The 16,000-nt window shown below is 44.3% G+C and overlaps 1 long non-coding RNA gene across 1 annotated transcript in view; it reads left to right on the top strand.

Annotated features, from left to right (window-relative positions):
- LOC138160136 (uncharacterized) overlaps window positions 1-15,365 on the top strand; it is a 35,253-nt gene extending 19,888 nt beyond the window's left edge. Inside the window, exon 3 of the long non-coding RNA XR_011168095.1 lies at window positions 15,013-15,365. This is a non-coding gene — a long non-coding RNA (uncharacterized lncRNA). The remainder of the gene's footprint in view (window positions 1-15,012) is intronic.
- The last annotated feature ends 635 nt before the right edge of the window (window positions 15,366-16,000 follow it).

Below are 16,000 nucleotides of genomic sequence, written 5' to 3'. Positions count from 1 at the left end.
CCCCCTTTTTTATCATTTCTTATGGAATAATATTATTACATTACATTAATATTCCATAATTGCTAAGCCATTATCCAACTGATGAACAGCCTCTTAATTATGGGTTCTTTACTACCCCCCAGAAAGAAGCTATGAATAATTTTCTACATATAAGACCTTTTCCTCTTTTTTTCATCTCTTTGAGGAAATAGACCTAGTGATTGCTGAGTCAAAAGATAGACACAATTTAGTAACTTTTGGGTTATAGTTTCAAAATTCTTCCAGAATGGCAACACCAAATGATATCTCCACCAATAGTGTAGAAGTATGCCTGTTTTCCCAAGCGCCTCCAATATTTGTCATTTTCCTTTTTTTTTTTTCAACTTTGTCAATCTGATGGCTATGGAATAAAACCTCAGGATTACTTTAATGAGAAGTTCTCTAATTATCAGTGATTTGAAACATTTTTTCATCACTATAGATAGCTTTGATTTCTTTTTTTTTTTTTAAGCAATTGGGGTTAAGTAACTTGCTCAAGGTTACATGGCCAGTTATTATTTCTGGGTGTGCTACTGAGTATCTGAGCCCGGATTTGATCCAGGTCATCCCGACACTGGAGCCGGTGCTCTTACTCACTGAGCCACCTGGCCGCCCCTAAACAATTGGGGTTAAGTAACTTGCTCAAGGTTACATGGCCAGGTGTTTCTGGGTGGGTGCTAAGTGTCTGAGCCCGGGATTTGATCTCCAGGTCTTCTCAACACTGGAGCCGGTGCTCTTACTCTCTGTGCTACCTGGCCGCCCAGTAGCTTTGATTTCTTCCTTTGAAAACTGCCTGTTTATATTTTTTGACCATTTATCATTTGGAGAATGGCTCTTACAGACTAGATGATTCTGAAAATAAACTATGATCTTATCATCAGGGAGGCAGCTAGAGCATAGGACCTGGAGTCAGGAAGATCTAAGTTCAAATTTAACCTTAGATACTTGTTATGTGATCCTGGGCAAGTCACTTAACCTTTGTGTGCCTCAGTTTCCTCAACTGAAAAATGAGGATAATAATAGCACCTGTGTTTTAGGGTTATTATGAGGGTCAAATTATATATTTGGAAAGGATTTAGCGCAGTTCCTGGTACATAGTATGTAATGGTAATAGGAATTTGAAGATCTTCCCTGCCCCCTAGTAGGCTGAATATAATCACATGAAGGCTGTGGTGGAAAGAGTTTGCTGAACGGATGGAGCAGGAAGCGGTGAAGCAAAACTGAGAGGAAGCTGGGAGTCAGAGAAGTTAGAACTGGGGGAAAGAGGATGCAGGCAAGGAGACAGCTACGCTTGTGAGTGTTTGTGGGAAAGCTTTGGGATGGTGCTTTCTGTGGTGATGCTGTATTTTAACTCATTCGTTGCTATGATGGATTTGGTTTTCTAGTGCTAGGATTTGGCTTTCTGATGTCTGAATAAATGTTTTACTTCTGTCTTCTATATGGAAGAGTTTGTTACATTTAGTGATTCAGAACTATGCTGGCATATTCATAGTCGCCATTGGTACTGTGAATATTGCCTTGACAATACATAGAAGGACCTTCCTTCCTTCCTTCCTTTTCCCTTTGTACAAAGCATCATATTAGGCCCTGGAAAGGAACCTAAGAAATAATCTAACACAACCATGTTGGGTAACAGAGAAGGAAAAAAAGATCAAACATGGTTATTTGGCCTTTGCTTGAAGATCTCTAAGGAGAGAGGAACCCACCATCTCTCAAGGTCGTCCATTCCATTTTGAGATGACTCTCATTGTTAAGACGTTTTTCTTGTCCTAAAGCCTGAAATCACCCTTGCCTTTTTGCATCTTCCTGGTTCTAACCTCTGGGCCAAGCAGAATAAATAATAGGTTCATAGATTTAGAGCTGGAAGGAACCATCTAATCCAAGCTCCTAGTTTTCTAGATGAGAAAACAAACCATCTCATCTAACCCAATCATTTTCCAGATGAAAACAAAGAGGAAACTAAGGTTAAACATTTCACCCAAGATTCTTTGACTCCAAAATTGTAGTGCCACATAACACCATGGAAATACAGAAGACAGCTCTCATGTTCACCACCCCCCAGGTCTTCTTGATTTTCTAGTTCCCTCAGAAGATTCCAATATGAAATCTGACTGTGGTTGTCGGCACATTATCCAGCTTGTTGATGCCTTTCCCAAACTGTGGACCAGTGTTCTCTGTAGGTTGTCCATCATTTGGGCCTGGGTGGGTTTCTGTCCTGCTATAGCTAAGCCAGTGATTTTGGGGAAATCCCACAGAAGTGGGTGGGGATACAATAGAAGGCTTTGTGAAAGTCTGTTGTCCCCAGCTCATGATGACAGGTGACTAGGTCTGGCCTCTCTTACACAAAATCTCTATAGGTGGAACTTCTGTCCAGAGCTTACAGTCAATCTACCAAGCTATTTTTGTTCTCTACTGGCCATCTCCTTCCACCACACCTCATGGGGAGAGCTGGATCGGCCACTGGAAAACCTACTATTATTTATTACTTGCATCTGTGCTGACCCAGTCAGCTAGGTAGGGGCTTTTCAGGAACATGGATTTCCAGTGGTCATTTATCTTACTAGCATATGGTGATAAAGAGAACATCTGTGTCCAGAAGGGACTCTATCTGAAAGTATCCATGCCTTTTGTTAGTGAACTAGGGACCTTGAAATCTACTCTTCTCGGGGATGCTTGTGGTGGGGGCGTCTTTCTATGCAAAGTGGGGAGATCTGATAATGTCAGGAAAAGCCAAGCCACAGGATGATAGGCTCTTGGTCTAGAATGGATTGTAGAGATCACTTAGACTGTTTTCTTTGTGTTACAGATGAGGATACTAAGACTCAGAGAAAGGAAATGAAGAAGATTTGATTCAGGGAATAATAGGGAGCTAATGAAGATTCTTGAGCAGGGGAGTGACCTAATGAAATCATTATTAAAGGAAGATTAGTCATGCCTGGGTCATCTGTTCTATGGACTTTGCACACAGTAGGTGCTAAATTTGTTGTGTGAGGTTGGATTGGAGAGGAGCCAGTGAGCCTATCTAGTGGCAGAGGGGAAGCTCACTCTGTGGTAGATAGGATTCTAACATTACTTTTCCTGGGGTCTCCCCACTGGTCCCTACTCTGCCCCGTCCCCCCCCCCCTGCTCTGTCCAATCTATCCTTCAGAGAACAACACATGTATATTCAGCACCTTCTGTGTTCAGAGGTCACAGCACTAGCAGCCTGAAGACTGATCTGAATTTGATTGTGTTATTCCCCCACTCAAGAAACTTCATCAGCTCCTTATCATTCCCTGAACCAAATTTCAGTCCCTTAGCTCGTTATTCAAATACCTGATCTTACCCTGTCTGAACAGTATTCACAAGACTATAGAGTCATATATCTGGAGTAAGAAAGGTCCTCAGAGGCCATCTGCTCCAACCTCTTCATTTTATAGATGAGGAAACTGAGACCCATGGAGGTAAGGGACTTGCCCAAGGTTACACAGGTAGTAATCAAATATCCACCATTAAAGATGGAATTTGAACCCAGGTCCTTTGACTTCAAAGTTTTTCCTTCCTTCCTTCCTTCCTTCCTTCCTTCCTTCCTTCCTTCCTTCCTTCCTTCCTTCCTTCCTTCCTTCCTTCCTTCTTTCCTTTCTTCCTACTTTCCTTCTTCCCTCCCTCCCTCCTTCTTTCTTCCCTTCCATTCTTTCTTCTTAGTACCCTTCCCACTATACTTTGCTGCCTTTCCATTCTAGATTCTGAGCCCAAAGTTAGAAGGACCTCCCTTTTTCCCCTTGAGCTGCCTTCTAAAAGAATGTGGCCAAAATTGTCAAGTTCCCTTCAGCAGGCAGTGAGAGGAACCAGTGAAGAAAGATATGATGTATATTTAGTTTAGAGGAAAGAAAACTTCCTGGGGACATGATTGCTGTATTCACATATTAAAAGGGCTGACATATGGAGGAGGGATTCAGTTTGTTCAGTTTGACTTTAGAGGACAGAATTAGGACCAATGAGTAGGACTAACAGAGGCACATCTTGTCCTGCTGTCAGGAGAAACTTCCTCCTAAATAGAGCTCTGCCAAAGTGGCATGAGACGCCAGGGAGGTGGTAGGTCTCTGTCACCGACTGTCTCCAAGGGAAGGCTGGGTTATTGCTTCTGGACCTTGTAGAGGAGGCTCTTGTTCAGGGAAGGGTTGGTTAGAGGACATCTAAGCTCCCTTCCCTCTCTGACATTTTGTGTGTGGTTTGTATTCCACTCAATCTGGAATTCACACAAACCACTGGGTTTAATGTGGGGGGTCTATTGCATGATCCATCTAGCTCATTCAGCTTGAGGCCCCATTCCAGGTCAGTCGGCACCTTCTAAAATCATTTAAACTCAGTGTGTGTACCAGACTTTCAGAACAGACAAGGGGCACGGATTGATGCAATAAAATGTTTAATTGGAAAGGAATCACAAAGCAAAGCAAACATGTCTTAACACTCATTCCTGAAACGGTATAAATGCCCAGTTCCTACCAGAGCAGGCTGAGTAAACTGTCTCTGGGACTCATGTCTGTGATCTACAAAAAAAATCTCTCTGTGTCTCTGTCTCTATCTGTCTCCCTCCCTCCCTCTTGTTCTCTCTGGATAGCATACTGGAGTGGGAATTAGGAAGGCCTGGTTTCAAACCCTACCTCCGACCGCCCATTAGCCAGTTGACATTTCGCAAGCCACTTAATCTTTCTTGGCCTCAATACCCTCATCTGTGAAGTGAAGGGGTTTGGACTTGACCTTTCCCTTCTGGCTCTAAATCCAGCCTTCTTTCTCCTTCTTTGACTCCTTTGCCTTTCTCTATCTTCATGTTCAAATTAAAAGGCTGCTTGGTGTTTCAGGGCATGGTGGTGCTGAGTGGGGGAGGGGCGAGGGTTGGTCCATCGGGTGGGGCCATCAGGGAAGATGAGTGTGATCCTGAGCATCGGGAGGGATTCAGGCTGGAAAGGTCAACAGGCTTCAAACCGGAGTCAGCTCAGGAAGTCTGATAGCAGCTCTTACATATGTATGCCTGAGAAATAATGATCTGTTTACTAAGCAAATTGTCAACAACTGTCATTTCCCCTCCTACCCAGCCCATGGCAGATGTATAGAGATCGGGGTTGGAAAAGCCTGGTGAATTATTCAAAGGCAGCTGAGCTGAAATCTTGAGAATCTCAGGGGTTTCTGAACATCTCCTCTTCCACCTTTGGAGGGCACATTTCCCTTTCCCCATGTACCCTCTCTTAGTCTGCCATGCCATCCTGGGGGAATGGGTTTAGATATGTCTCAATTTCTCCCTTTAAGGCAGAGAGGAGCAAGATACTGAATCAAGGGGGACCTGGGCTCCTGCTGGTTCCTTTACTTCTTCTGAAAAAGAGTGTGTGTCTATACAGTGAGAGGTAGTGTTGTCTATTGGTTAGGGAACAGGCCTCGGACCTGGGAAGATCTGGGTTCAAGTCTCACCTCTGAGACATATTGACTTTGTGATCTTGGGGAGTCCCTTGACCGCTCAGTGACCCCAACAACTCTCCAAGATGGTAAGTTACAGAGATGGTACCAATCTTCATTGACTGAAGGCAGTTGCTCACCAGGAGCTTCTGTGAAATTACAGATCCAGTTCTTTTCTCGATAAAGGTTTCATCCAACAAGTCCTGCATGTAGGTATGTTGAATAACATCTAGTCCAGCCTCCTAGCTCCACCCACCCCCAATTTACTTTGAATTTCGTAGTATACATTTATTTATCTATGTTACCTCCTTCAGAAGAACTTAAGATCCCAGCAGGCAGGGACTGTTTCATTTTGCCTTCCCCTCCTCAACTTGTAGCAACTTGTGCCTTGCATAAACAGTAGGCGCTTAAATAATGCTTGGTGATTGATTTCCTTTCCTGATCCCTGTAATGTTCTCTTCTCCCTCAAGTTATCTTGTCTCATACACATTATATCCTTCTTGCTATCTTCCATCTCCAGTAGCATGTAAGTTCCCTCCCCTTCCCATTTTATTCTTGTGCCCCCATTGCCTGGCATAGTGCCTTGCCCATTTTGGGTCCTTAATACATGCTTCCAGGATAGGATTGGATTGGATTCAGTCCCATCTCCAGATCTGGAGTGGCAGATGCTGGTGCTGGAAAGATTCACGGTGACAGTGGGTGGGGTTATTAATGAGGGAGCCTGTCAGAATATCGTTCCCTCTCTATTTTTCAGGGTTTGTTTTGCTAGAATAGATGAAGGGCCCTAATTCATGCTTCAGGTTCAGGGCTGGGGACCATCATCAGGAGGAGGTGGGGAGTGGGAGGGTGGAATGGGCTTTGGTAGCAGTGACAAATAGAAAATGTATTGCCCCTCTCCCCGCCTCTGCCACCAGCCAGGGAAATAGATGTGCCAATACAGAGTTATGCTGTTACAATCTATGGTCTCTTAGAAAACCAAATCCAAGGTCAGCATCCAAGCAGAGATGCTGGGACACAAATGCCTTTTATTTCCAATAATAAATAATTCCTGTGGTGGGCACATTTTGCTGGCTCCTGCTGGTTTGCAAGATTGGGGGTGGGGGAAGGGTTAGAGTCCCTTCTTCCTTCTTTTCTTTTTTCTCCCTCCATCATCCCTCCACCCCCTTCCTTTCTAAGGAGATAAATGGCGACTTTCTCTCCCGGGTTTCCATAAACAGTTAAAGTATTATAATTCCTGCCCTCTGACAGGAAACAGGAGCCATTGTGCATAGGAAAGTTTTAGAAAAAACTTGTGGATTTTTGCGGGGGTAGGAGAGGGGAGGGGCTATCTTCTGGCCCCAAATCTGGGCCATTTTTGACTCTGGGCTTTTATCTTTGACTTAGAGAGAGGCAAGGGAGCAGAGAAGAAAAGGAACTGGATTTGGAGGCCCAGGCCTTGGGTTCAAATTCTGGTAGGCACCTATAGAATGTAAACTTCTTGAGGGCAGGGATGATTTGTTTATGTCTGTATTCCCTGTGACTGGCACAGAGTCCCTTAATGGGTCGATTGGCATTTAGGCTTTGGCCTTTTCAAGAGCCTTCATTCCTCATTTGTAAAATGGGAGGAGCCTCTAAGATTCCTTCTAGCCCTAAATCCGTAACAATAATTTGTGCTTGTTCAATTGTTTGTCCAACTCTTCATGACCCCATGTGGTGTTGTTGTGGTGGGGTTTGGGTTTTTTTTTTTGGCAAAGATACTGGAGTGGTTTGCCAATTCCTTCTCATCTGACAAATGAGGAAACTGAGGCAAACAGTGTAACTTGCTCAAGGTCACACAGTAAGAGTCTGAGGCTGGATTTGAACTCAGAAAGATGAGTCTTCCTGACTCCTAGCCCAGCTCTCTATTCCCCTGGCCACCACATAACAATAATAGCTAGTATTTATACAGTACTTTGCAATAATTGTCTCATTTGATCCTCATAAAACCCTAGAGGTAGGTGCTGCTATGATCCCCCTTTCACAGATGAGGCAAACAGAGGTTAAGTGACTTGTCCAGGGTCACACAGCTAGGAAGCATGAGGAACAAGGTCTTTCTGACCCTGAGACCATCCCTCGATCACACATTATCTTTCCCCTCCTGTCTAGCAGCTGATTAACAGGCTTTCCTTGACTCTACCAGTCAAAGAACGGTATTAATGCAGCTCTCCTGGAGCCCCAGGCTGTTTTTGTTCTTTTTTTTTACATCTCGGTCCAGGTATGTCAACAGAGGAGTGTGGGATGGCCAGCTTGGAATGGAATGTGATGCATCCCCTCTCATTAGTAATTCTCAGCACTTTCCTAAGAAGATGCTAGTATTTTAACCAGCCCCAGCTGTGACAAAATCTATTTATGACCTAAATCTCCAGTCCTCAGCGCCTAGCCCTGTGGTTGGCACACAGTAGGCACCTAATGAATATTTGTTGGAAGGACTTGTATGAGAGAAGGAAGGCGGAAAGCAGGCAGACATATCTGGGCAGGTTGGGGATGCTGGGGGCCCCAGCTTCCTATTTCTGCAATGAGGCCACTGCTGGGAAATCTCTGAGGCTTGGGAAGGCCTGTTGATCCAACATTCCTTCTGCTCTTTTGATCTAGGTGACAGATGACCCCTGAATGGTTTGCTAATGATCCTTGCAAGTTTAGAATTCTAGAAACAGGGGGAGCCTTGTTTACATCTGCACTGTTTGCATTGCTGCTTCCAATTCAGATTTTAAGCCAGAAGGGACTAATATCTCTGCAGGGAGCCTGGAAATGCAGTGGGAAATTCAAATTCTGCCAGAGGAGAGATCAAAATGAGGTGAGGGCTGCAGCCCTCCCCCTCCCCCTTCCCCATCCTCACCCCCATCCTCCAGTAGTAGCTTTAGGAGAAACACCTGAAGGCCTGGTGAAATGCCATCCCAGGAAGTGACTTCCCCAATGTTTGGCTGAGGCCTAGGTGATTGGATATTGTTGGGAAAAAGTGGGCCCCTGGGCCAGGTCTTTTCAATCTTTCTGTTATATGTAACTAGTATTTGTTTCAGCTGATGTGTTCAAATGAGATGACTGCTTTGTGGATCTTTAAGTGATGTATAAACAGTAGCTCTGATTATTATTAATAATTGACAAAAATATTAATAACAGCTAGGAATTGTATAGTGCCTACTATGTTCCAGGATGGGGAATCTTAAGCCTAGAGGCCATATGTGGCCCTCTAGGTCCTTGAGTGTGACAATTTGACTGAATCTAAACTTCATAGAATTTGGTCAAAGGGCCACACTTGAGGACCCAGAGGGTCACATGTAGCCTCGAGGCTGAAGGTTTCCCGCCCCTATTAGGCACTGTTCTAAGTGATTTACAAATCTGGTCTCATTTGACACTCAAAAAAACCTCTTAGGAGGTAAATATTGTTATTATTCTCATTTTACAATTGAGGAAACTGAGGCAGACAGAGGTTAAGTAACATGCCCAGGATCACACAGTCATTGAATATCTGATGCTAGATTTGAAGTCAAGCCTTCTGGACTCTGGGGTAGCTAGGTGGATTCATCTTTCTGAGTTCAAATCTGGCTTCAGATGCTTCCTAGCTGTGTGACCCTAGGTGAGTCACTTGATCTCTGCCTGCCTCAGTTTCCCCATCTATAAAAGGGGCAACTTTCTGGAGTCAGGAAGACCTGAATTCAGATCTGCCTTCAGACACTTACTAGCTATGTGACCTTGGACCAGTCATTTTACCCTGTTTTCCTGTTTCCTCATCAGTAAAATGAACTGGAGAAGGAAACAGCACACCATTCTAGTATCTCTGCCAAGAAAATCCCAATGAAGAGCCGGATAACAGAAATAACTTCCTGACTCCATTAGACTGTGAGCTCCTGGAGGGCAGGGACTGACTTTTGTCTCTTTTTGTACCCCAAGCCCTTAGCACAGTGTTTGACACACAAGTAGGTGCTTAATAAATACTTGTTAGTTGATTGCCTCCAGGCCCAGCAATCTATCCACTGGGTCACATAATTGTAATATTATTGTTATTGTTGGTGGTGGTGGAGGTAATTTGGGTCAGACATACCTGGCTTGAGTGTAAGCTAGTATATAAACTCCTTGAGGGCAGGGACTGCTTCCTTTTTCATTTTTACATCTTCAGAACCTCCTACAGTTACCTGACCCATAACAGAGGCAGTTAATTAAGGGTTATGATGGGCAGATTGTCTCAAAAAAGTCTGAATTGGGAGGTAGATTGGGCAGACAGGAGCGTTTTCCCCAAATGCCCCAGAGGCTTGAGAGTTCTGGGATTTATGTCATCTTAGAGGTCCCCTTACCAGAGCCATGACAAGCAAGTTTGGTGCCTGGGACAGTAGCACACTGGGGACAAACAGCAGGAAAGTGCTCCAGACTGACTTTGTAATTCATGATGTGAAAACAATGGATTTCGTTTGTGATTTCACTGATACAGGAAACCCCTAGAGAGGAAATTTCTACCAACACAGATTCGATGCATGCTGCGCTGCAGGTGACAGCCTTACAGAGCGGCCTGGGTCACTGAGGAGGTGGTTTGTCCAGAGTCACACACCTAGCCTGTGTCAGAAGCACGTCTCGAACCCAGATTTTACTGACTCTGTGACTATCTCCCTATGTACTCTGCCACCTTTCTCTCAATGAAAATGTTACCCCAAAAGTAATGGAGATAAACTCAGGTACCAAAGGGACAGTCAACATGGAGTAGGGGCTAAGGCACAGAACTCTGAGTCAGGAAAGCCTGGGCTGTGTGACCCTGGGTCAGTCACTAATCATTCTGGTCCCATTGCTTCATCTATATAATGAAAGGAGTTGTACTTGATGGCCTTTTGGATTCCTTCTAGCTCTAAAGCTGTGGTCCTTTTAAATTATAGTGCTCTGAGGCAAAGCCTGGCTTGCTTCATCTTGGTTTCGGCTTCAGAACAGGGATGGTTTTTGTGTTGTTGTTTTTTTTTTTTAACATTCTCTTCATTTAGTAGAGTGCCTAGTAGTGATTAATAAATATTTGTTGATGATTAGAGGACCATAAAGGACCTAAATATGAATGAGTAGTGATGTGGGGTTTGCACGGGGGACTCCTGATCGATAGAATTGCCTTTACCTAATGATGATGATTATGGAGTTTAAGGGGACATCACAGACATAATGAGCCATTAAGATTTTACCCTTTCCGTGATTTTGTTCACAGCTTGTGAAAGGAGCCTAGAGGTGCACACCCTAAATGGCTGTTTTTCAGATTGTAAACATTGTAAAACTGGGAGTAGGGAAAGATATTGGGCAGGAAACACTGAACCCCAGAGAACAGGCTCGCAGAGTCCAACTGAGGAGTCCAGTTGAGCTATGGAGAAGAGCAGACCTGGAAGCCCAATGACACAACCTTCCCAGCAGACATGCTGCACCCAGGAGGTCATCATGTAATGAGAAATGAAATCAAGGCTCTGTGGTGCCACAGATATTAGCTTCCCTGTCCATGTGCATTCCCTGTATGGGAACTTTTTCTGGCAGTGTTCTACTAATGTATATATGTCCAAGATTTATGAGGAGAATGCTTTGTAGTTACATTCTCACACCACCATTTTAAAAAATGCCTCTGTTTTGAGTTAATTATGTCCTCTGGCTCACTATTAAAGATAAATACACTAGTGGGGGCCCATGAGCTATAATTTTAGGAATACAGACTCATAGTGTTTTGAACCTTTGTTAAAGTCATCTTTTGGACTAGTTCAAGTTGGAGGGGTAGCCCATAAGGAGGGGAGGGTTACATAAATATTTGTAGAGTAAATGGAAAGAGACCAAAGTAGGTATTCTCCACCTCTATAAAGTAAGTGGATAAGCTGATTTAGAGTCACGACACCCTAGGGGAAAATTCATTTTACCAGGGAAGTTTAAAAAGAAAATCTCTGAAGAAGGGCTCTGCTATGGGGCTGGAGGAAGTCTGTCTGAACTGCAAACTGGCCATAATTCCCTCTTGTTTACTTAACTTGAGGTCTCCAAACTGTTGGAGATCAGTTAGTGTTAGCTAGAACCAGGAGCCTTCATGGAGATAGGAGTCCTGGCTTAGCTAAGTTTGATGGATGACCTTTGGGTCTGTTTAGAATCATGCCAAATGAAAACTCTCCAGGCATCGTCCTCCTTCTACAGGAACTGTCTGAACCAAGGAGGACTCCAATCTCCTTCTACAGAGGCGGGCAGAGGGGAGGCTGTAAGCAGCATGGCTTCAGAGACACCACCTGAGAAACAAAGTCTCTGTTTGTTTGACATTTATAAGTGGGTCTGGGGCCAAGACATTCTCAGAACCTTGAAGAGCCCAAATTTGGACCTCAGTGTGTTCAGAGTTTACAGATGGAAGGTATACACCAGTTTTTTTTTTCTTTCTAAGAAGACACCAGTATCACTGTAATTTGCCCTGGTCAAAACTGGAATATTCATTTATTCATTCATTCATTCACTCATTCATTTGTTCATTCATTCATTCAATCTCTAAGCATTTATACTTATTTTTATTAGTAAATTATATTTATTATAAGTATGCTTGCTGTATACTAGGCTATGCAAATTAAATTCTATGCTGAACACCACATTTTAGGAAGAACCTGGAGAGGTCACTTAATTTACCTGGGCCTTAGTTTCCTCATCTGTTAAATGAGGTTTTTGGACTCAATGGCTTCTGAATCCCTTCCAGTGTCATGTGTGTGATCCCATGACTGAGCATGTCTGAAGGATGCTCCAGGAGAATGGTGATGGGAGGATTGAAGGAATGAGGGTTATTTAACCTGGAGAAGAGAAGACTTGGGAGGGGGCTTGAGAGCTGTCTTCAAGTGTTTGAAGGGTTGTGTAATGGATCAGAGATTGAGCTGGAAAGGTTTTCACTGTGCGGGGCAGCACAGCCCTAGGACAGTTACTGCAATGGTACCTTCTGTGGACATTTTTCAGTAACTATCTCTTTGTAAAATCCAATTGATTTGACCTGGTTAAATGATACTGGAGGATTGATCACAGGAGAATACCAAGGAGAGGGGAACGATACCAGTTGTGACTGGCGATTGATATTAAGACCACAGTGGAGTGGGGGCTTGAGTTGACACCATTAGAAAGGGACCCCCTAGTGTCTTAGGGGGCTGCCAGGTGGCACATAGAGTCCATAGAGTATCAGGCCTGGAGTGAGGAAGACTCATCTTCCTGAGTTCAAATCTGGCCTTAGACACTTGTTAACTGTGTGACTATGGGTAAGTCGCTTAACCCCATTTGCTTCAGTTTCCTCACCTGTAAAATAAACTGGAGAAGGAAATGGCAAACTACCCCAGTATCTTTGCCAAGAAAACTGCAAATGGGGTTGGGAAGAGTCGAACATGACTGAATATACCTGAACAACAAAAAAATCCATCAGGGGTATTCCTAGAATCCCAGTGGAAGATGTAGCCGTACTCTGGGAACTCAACCTGTCTATAGTATTGGAGGATTGTGATAAAAGCAGAGAGTAAGTATTCATTAAGCTCCTACTATGTTCCAGGTACCATACTAAGCATTTTTTCAAATATGATCTCATTTGATTCTTACAACAACCTGATGATGTAGATGCTATTATTATCCTCATTGTCAGTTGAGGAAACTGAGGCGGACAGCAGTCAAGTGACTTCCCCAAAGTCACACAGCTAGTGAGTGTCTGAGGCAGGACTTGAATTCAGGTCTTCCTGACCCCAGGCCCTGTTTCTCTATCCACTGAACCACCAGCTGCCTGTTAATAGCTCCAGAGCCTATATAGGCCACATCTGTATATATCTTCTATGTAGCTAATATTTACACGTTGTCCCTGCTGTTAGAATGTAAACCTTTTGAAGGCAGGGACTGTGTTGTTATTATTCTTTACACCCCCAATGCTTTGCAAAATGCCTTGAACATATTTGATGCATCACAGGTGTTGTTGACTGCTGCTGACTGACTCTCAGATGTTGCTTTCTGTGTTTATTTTCAAGAAGCATAAAGACCCCAAGGCCTGCAGCCTATGAATCCTTCTGATGGGACACTTTGGGTCAGGGGGAGCAGCACCATCCCCCCAGGCCCGTAGGCTCCCAGCCTAGGAATTACCCAGGACTCCTCCCCACATACAAGCTGTTGCCAAGGCCTATCCATCCCCCTTCTCCAACATCTCTTATATACTTCCTTGTCCCTTACCCCTCTGACACTGCTTCCACCCTGGTGCAGGCCCTCCCTCCCCCAAACCTGGACTATTGCAATAACCTGCCTCCAGGCTCTCCCCACTCCGTTCAACCACCAAAGTGATTTTCCTGAAGTGCATTTTTATTTTTTTTTGCTTTTTTTGGAGGGGGAAAGGTAGAGCAATTGGGGTTAAGTGACTTGCCCAAGGTCACAGGGCTAGTTTTTTTTTTTTTTGTTAAGTGTCTGAGGCCAGATTTGAACTCAGGTCCTCCTGACTCCAGGACCAGTGCTCTATTCACTGTGCCACCTAGTCACCCCGAAGTGCATTTTATACCACTACCCCATTTATTCAATAGACTCCAGTGGCTCTCTGTTCCCTCCAGGATCTAATACAAAATGCTCTCTTTGGCATTTGAAGCCCTTCATAACCCAGAACAAGACATTCCATCTCCCAGCTCTGGCCATTCTCTCTGACTGTCTCCCATTTCTGGACTGCTCTCCCTCCTCATCTCTGACTACTGACCTCCTGGGCTTCAGATCCCACCTCCTCCAGGAAGCCTTCCCCAGCCCTCTTCATTCCAGTACTTTCCTGATATTAATTATTTCCTATTTATCCCATATATAGCTTGCTTTGTACCTATCTGTTGGCATGTTGTCTCTTCTATTAGATTCTAAGCCCCTTGAGGGCAGGCACTGTCTTTTGCCTCTTTTTGTATGCCCCCTCCTTAGGACAGTGCCTTACATAAATTTTTACTGAACTGACTAATAATAGCCCTTACCTCTGAAGGTTGTTGTAAGGATAAATGAGATATTTGTAAAGAGCTTGGCAAACCCTACAGCACTATGGAAATGTTAGCCACTATTATGATTATCAAGCAGAACAATGCTAATCCTTCCGCTGGGTGACCTTTAAGTACTTGAAGACAAGTTATCGATACTCATTGATTTCTTCCCTCCCCAAGTCTTCTCTTCTCTGTATCTTTCAGTCGATTCACAGAGGGAACAGTATCGAGGCCTTGTACATCCTCGTCGCCCTCCTGTCGACGTTGTCCCACTTATCAATGTCCTTCGGAAACGGTGGCTCCCAGAACTGAGCACAGTAGACCAGTTATTGCCTGAGCAGGGCAGAGTCCAGAGGGATGATCAATTCTGTATGCCTAGAAGCTATCTCTCACATAAGGCAGCCCTCTCCCCTCTCTCCCAATACAGAACTCATATTCAGCGGATCCTTTCTCTGTGGTACAGTGGCTAGAGTCCTGGCTTTGGCATCAGGAAGAAGATGCCTTTGACTCATTTAGCCATGTGGCCATGGAGACAATATATCAGTAAAGAGCTTTGCAAATAAATCGTAAAACGCTACATAAAGTGAGTGGTTCATAATCTCATTCTCCTCTTCTTTTTCAGAAGGGCCATGGAGAGTCATTTGAAGGCAAACCCTACAAGTTCAAGTTAGAGAGAGGTGGAAGGAGTTTCCATACCAGGAATTCCCCACGCTGGTAAAATGATAGGTTTAGGGGGGAAAAAGAGCCAGAAGTGATCCTAATTTTGGAGAGAACTCCCCCCTGAACCTAAAGTGACTCAGATAAATTCATCTGGAATCCCTGGGAGGCTGTGCACAGATCTGGGGCTCCCCACTCAAGGATTAATTTGTAAATGCTGGCATATGGCTCGCCCACCCGCTGTCTGGCGGGGAAGGGCAAGCTGTCTGCTGAGACCCACCATTAGTCATTGTCAGCACTGCCATTCTTTGGTCTTCTCCCTGAAATGGCTCTGGTCTCCACTGGGGAAACTCTTGGTCTATAAAAAATGGTGCAGAGCTCCAGGGCTTTTCCTTCTCTGGGGGGTAAGGTAGGGCAAAGTGAAACTGTGGGTTCCTTGTGGAATTTCTATTGTTTGTAAGATGGTGATTGTGGGGCAAGAGGACTGGGTTTTGGTGTCCATTCTTCATGTCTATTGTCCTCCCTTCAGTCAACCATTCAATAGTCACCTATTAAATGCTTAATATGTACCAGACACTGTAGGTATGTTGTTGTTTAGTCCCTTCAGGCATGTCTGCCTCTTCATGACCCCATTTGGAGTTTTCTTGGCGTGTCCCTGTCTAGCTTATTTTATAGATGAGGAAACTGAGGCAAATAGGATTAAGTGACTTGTTCAGGGTCACTCAGCGAGTAAGGGTCTGAGGCTGGATTTGAACTTATGTCTTCCTGATTCCAGGTCTGGTGCTCCATCCACCATGTTACCTAGCTGCCCAATTGTTGATGCACATGAGCTCATTTGATAACTGTCCACTAGTCCAAGACAGCAAGGTGTAGTGGGAATGGAGAGACCTGGGTTTGAATCCTGCCTCTGATACTTATTAGCTGTGTTACCAAAGGCAAATCACTTGATCTCT

This window comes from Petaurus breviceps, unplaced genomic scaffold (genome assembly GCF_028583685.1).
Source record: "Petaurus breviceps papuanus isolate PSGF00001 unplaced genomic scaffold, PetGlider_PUasm1.0 101, whole genome shotgun sequence".
Lineage (NCBI taxonomy): Eukaryota > Metazoa > Chordata > Mammalia > Diprotodontia > Petauridae > Petaurus > Petaurus breviceps.
Note: the sequence above shows the minus strand (reverse complement) of the source record. Positions and strands in the feature narration are given on the sequence as shown.